Below are 5,800 nucleotides of genomic sequence, written 5' to 3'. Positions count from 1 at the left end.
TTCTTCCCCCTTCTTTGAATATTTCCCAGCGTGAATGAGGTTAGAGAGGAGAAAGGGGAGCTGTGTTGGTAAAGTATGGTTGGGTCTAATTGGGCCTTGGCCCATTTTGGGTCCGGTTCAACCCGTTCGGCCCAATCTTGGGCCAAATTCTTTGAAATTAGTGTCAAAATTCTTGTTATAATGAGCTCTATCCTAATTTAAAATAATATTCACATTTTTAATTTCCTTTATTAAAATTTAATTTATTGACTAATTATTTACTAATTTAGTGGGGTTTATATCCTACCCACCTAATTAAGAATTTTGTCCTCAAAATTCAGATTTAGTTACCTGAAAACCGGTGTGGGTAGTCCTTCCGCATATCTGACTCAAGTTCCCAAGTATGTTTTTCAATACCAGCCCCACTCCAAGCTACTTTCACTAAGAAAACCTCCTTTCCGCGCAACTGCTTGATGCTGGTGTCATCAATCCTAACTGAAATTACCGGTAGTGTCAGATCTTCCCTTACTTGAACCGATTCCAACTCTAGAACATGACTTGCATCAGGAATATACTTTCAAAGTTACAACACGTAAAATACGTCGTGCAGGTTTGAAAGATGCGATGGTAAGGCGATCCTATAAGCCACTAGTCCAATTCTCTTCAGGATCTCAAACGGTCCAATGTAACAGGGATTCAGTTTATTCATCTTAATAGCTCTTCCCACTCCGGTGGTTGGAGTAACCTTCATAAACACATGTTCTCCTTCCTCAAACTCCAAAGGCTTCCGCCTTTGATTAGCATAACTCTTTTGACGGCTTTGGGCTATAAGCATTCGGCTACGGATCTTTTTTATCTGTTCCATGGTCTTAGCTATCATCTCAGGCCCTAACAAGCTCCTTTCTCTAGCTTCATACCAGCATAGCGGAGATTGATATTTTATACCATACAGAGCTTCATACGGAGTCATTCCGATGCTCGTTTGGTAGCTATTGTTATAAGCAAACTACACTAGAGGCATATATCGATTCCAGCTCACAGGTTGGTCCAAAACACAAGCTCTCAGCATATCCTCCAAAGTTTGAATAGTTCTTTTTGATTGGTCATCGGTTTGAGGGTGATATGTAGTGCTTAGGCTCAACTGAGTGCCAAATGCCCGCTGAAAGGCTCCCCAAAACCTTAATGTGAATCGAGGATCCATGTCGGATATGATGGTAGAAGGAACGCCGTGCAATCTTATAATTTCCTTAATGTATAACCGTTCTAACTCTTCCATCGTGCAACTTATTCGAATGGTGAGAAAGTGAGCCGACTTGGTTAGTCGGTCCACAACCACCCAAACAGTGTCATAACCCGTCCGAGTCTAGGGTAAACCCAACACAGGGTCCATCACAATACTCTCCCACTTCCATTGTGGAATCTCCAAAGGCTTCTTCTGATGGTCTCTGATGCTCAATTTTAACTTTTTGACAAGTTAAACACTTGGATATGTGCAATGCTACATCATTCTTCATTTTTGGCCACCAGAACATCGCTTTCAAATCTTGGTACATTTTAGTGCTTTCCGGATGGATTGAAAAATCCGCTCTTATGAGCCTCCTTCAAGATATCCTGCTGTAAGCTTCTGACGTCCGGCACAATAATTCGATCCTTAAACCTCCATAAACCGTCTTTATCCTCTGACACTCTCCACCGCTTTTCTTGCTCAATTGCCGGCAAAACCTTATACAACTCTTTATCATTCTGATGAGCCTTTAGGAGTTCAACTTTGAAATCACTTGAAATCTGTATTTGACTTCAGCACGGAGTCCCAAACTCTTCTCTAACTCCCGGTTTCAAACCTTGGAATACTTTTAGTAACTCTTCCTCTCGCAGCATCATCCAAGCAGCACATAGAGACTTCTAACTCAAGGCATCCACCATAACGTTCGCCTTTTCAAGATGGTAGTTCAACTCGAAGTCGTAGTGTAAGAACCGGGATTTTTCACGCAAAATTATTTTAATAAAAATAATAAATTTGAGGTGCCCGAGATGCATTCAAAATTTAGAAGTTTTAATTTGAAAATATAAATGTGAAAATTGGTTTCAATGTATTTTTCTGAGTCGGAAAATATATTTTTTGTGAAAGACTGATAACCGGCAGCCGAACCGATCGAACCAGTTTAAGCCTGCCCGGTACTATGTTTTGAGAAAAATAATATTTTAGAAAATTGATTTATTATTTTGAAAGGAGAAAAATAATTTAGAATTGAAAACCGAACACTAATCTTAAAGGTTTTGGCCCAAAGTGAGCCAAAAGGGCTAAAAATGCTAACGGGTTGGACCGGGCCCATATCGGACCCAAAGTCCAACATATATAAGCCCACTTAATGAGCTTTTCAGCTCATTTCCCTTCATTTTGAAGAGAGGGGCGCAGCATAGAGGGAAGAGAGGGAGAAGAAAAGTTACCATTCACTCTCCTCTTCCGAAAGCCATAACTTTTGATCCGGAGCTCCGATTGACGAGCCGTTTGCGGCCACACGAAGCTCTCGACGAGCTCTTCCCTTCTATTTAAGAAAATATGGTATGAAATCGCATCTCACATACTAGTTTTCTGCCCTAAGTTTCTGCACGTTTTTGGCTTGGGGTTTTGAGCAAGTTTTGTGATTTTGCTTATTTAGGTGATCTCTAGTAGCGGGTAATTGATGGATTTTACCCCTAATTTTGTTGGATAAGGTAAGGTTTCACTAAACCCTTGTGTTTAGTTATTTTGTGTATATTAGGTTTTGATGTTGGGATATATATGTGATGTTAGTTTGAGCTTTGGTATTTGTTGGAGTTGGTTGAGGCTTTGGATCAAGTTTGGTGGTTTCATTTTGGTGTTTGGAGCATTTGGAAATCGGCCAAGATATGGTTTTGGTTTCCTTTATGTAATATGTAATGCTTCTGGAATCTTAGGCTAGTTGGCCCTAAGATAGGATTGAATGTTGTCGTTGTATGAATAATTATATGTGAATTGATGCTAATTATTGTTAGTAATGGGTTATTGTAGTTAATGATTATTGGAAGTTGTTGGTGCTAATGAGTATGGATGATTGGTGTTGTTGATGAGGGTTGATAAATGAAGTGGTGGTGTTGTGTGGAATGAATCCAAATACTAATAATAATGATTATTTGATTTGATGATGTTGTTGGTATTTAATGATTATTAAGGTTGATGAGGAATGTGTGATTTATTGTTGTTAATGAGGATTTGTTGAGGTGGTTGATGATTGATGATAAATATTGATATGATTGGTAATGGAAGGTGAGTGTTGGGATTGTTGATAAATGATGTGAGTTATGAAGTTAGGATAAAGTATGAAAATTGATGAATTGGAATAATAATGATGATGATTGTATGATTTGATAATGAGTGATGATATTTGTGTATATGGCTTGTATATAGAATAATGTTATTATGATTGGGGTCATGGAATGAATTGAGTAATGGATTTGATGAGGATTTATATTGGTTGTTGATGATGTTGTTGGTTGATAATGATTATGAGTGTTTGTGATGATTTTGGATGTTGAGGAATAATGATTTTGATGGTGCAGAATAGTGTAAATAGGAGATTATTGTTGGTCGAGGTTGAGGAATGAGTGGTATGGACTTTTATGCTATTTTGGTATTGTTGGGTTATGATTAGATTGATTTTCGTTATGAAAGTTGGTCAATTGAGACTCTTGTGAGTTGTGGTAAAAGTTGGTTTTTGGTGAAATTTGTCTGATCATAACTTTTGCCTCAGTTTTTAAAATTTGTTGAATTTAGTTTGGAATTAAAGGTCATTGAAAACCCTTCGATTTAATATAAATTTTGTAAATTTTGGAATTTTGTAGAAAGAGTTATGATCATTCAAAAATTGGTGTCGAAATCTGAAATTCTGCAGAGTTGTAGAATTTTTGTGATTTCTGGTATGTACGCACGCACAACCCAACAAGATTTTAGACCTGTGCGAACACACAGACCTGTGCGCACGCACAGGCGGGGATGGGCGTGCTGTTTGCAGCGCTAGCACAGCTTGTGCGCGCACACACCAATGAAGCACACATCTTAAAAATCTTCTGGGCGTGCGCACGCACACCCCCTGTTTTATAACTTAAACTTTGTTTTTAAACTATTTCACTTTCCCAACAATATTGTATACTTCTATGACACCATTTTAAGACTCTTGGGCTTATTTTTAGGCATTGAACCTTGGGAAAGGCATTAGGAGGATTTATTCGGTATTTCTATGAAAAGTTAGAAGACGGAGGCTTAGGTTTCTGGTGTATTGAGGATGAGTTTGGTTGCGGAAGAAGGAAGAGTAGTGAACTTGGTGAGTACTGACAGTGAAATTTAAAAAGTGACGGACTAATGAATTTGGAAAGGAATTAATAATTGATGATGGTTATTATGAGCTTGATGAGTATGGAAGGAAAGTGTGCAGGGCCTATATCCCTGGCGTAGCAGGTTTCTCTGCTGCATGAGTAGATGTCGTTGAAAGTGATTTAAGATGAGAAATGGTGATGTCTGGTGATGATTTGAGGATGAAGTTATTGGATTGTTGATAGTGTGCAGAGCCTATATCTCCGGCGTGGCAGATTGTTCTGCAGCATGACCAGTTGTTGTTGAAAGTGTGTGGAGCCTATATCTCCGGCGTGACAGATGTTTCTGTCGCATGACTAATAATGTTGAGAGTGTGCGGGGCCTATATCCCCGGCGTGGCAGATTGTTCTGATGCATGATTTGTTATGGTTATTTTCCTTCTCTGCTGCATGAAGTGTGCGGGGCCTATATCCCCGGCGTAGTAGACTCCCTACTACATGAGTGTGCAGGGCACTATATCCCTGGCGTAGCAGAAGAGCTGCTGTATGAGTGTGCAGGGCACTATATCCCTGGCGTGGCAGAAAAGGCTACATCTGGGAGGATATGTTGGATTGGCATTTACGGACTGACAAGTGATATCACGAGCCAATAGGATAGACATTCATCATATGCACCTCTTATGTGCTTGTTTGCTTTGATTCCTTGAGTTTGCCTAATTATATAATATGCTTACTTGCTTCTTGAATTAATTATGATATATGATTATTACCTGTGTATTACTTGTTTGCATTAATTGTGTTTGTCTGGTGCTGAGGATGTTAGGTAGGTGGTGGCGATGGGATCGCACGTAGGTTAGGGTGGCGAAGGCTGTGGGATACAGTGGTGTGACTAGTTCAAGTTAGAATCCCCTAAGTTTAGATAACCCGGTTATGGTTTATGTTCTTTATTTATTTATTTATTTATGTTAAGCTTGAATATCGATTTGGTGTGAAGTTCTAGGATTACCTTCGGCGTCCCAGGGCCTTACATCTTACATTATTGGGCACTGTTACCATACTGAGAACTTCCGGTTCTCATACCATATGTTGTTGTTGTTTTTCAGATGCAGGTTGCACATCCACCTCGGTGAGATTGCGGGTATGGTGACAGAGCGGAGTGTGGTTCCTCCTTAGTTTATTTCTATTTTCTTGTGGTAGTTACTCTCACATCTTTTGTATATTTATCTTTATGGCCTTAGAGACTTATTTGAGAGAATAGTTGTATAAGCTGTTTTTAACTCCAAACTCTGTATGTTTGTATATGCTAGCTGGCTTAAACTCCACGAGCCGTGGCTAGACTCTTATGATATTATACTACTACACTTTGTTATCTTACATCTGCTTCTTGTGCTTTAAGTCAGTAGCTTCGTTAGTACATTTTGCGCTTTTCAAATCCAAAATTTGAGCTATATCTTTCATCGGGCTTCTAGATTATACTATTCCTTCTATATAT

Source organism: Arachis hypogaea, chromosome 11 (genome assembly GCF_003086295.3).
Source record: "Arachis hypogaea cultivar Tifrunner chromosome 11, arahy.Tifrunner.gnm2.J5K5, whole genome shotgun sequence".
In the NCBI taxonomy this organism is placed as follows: Eukaryota; Viridiplantae; Streptophyta; class Magnoliopsida; order Fabales; family Fabaceae; genus Arachis; species Arachis hypogaea.
Note: the sequence above shows the minus strand (reverse complement) of the source record.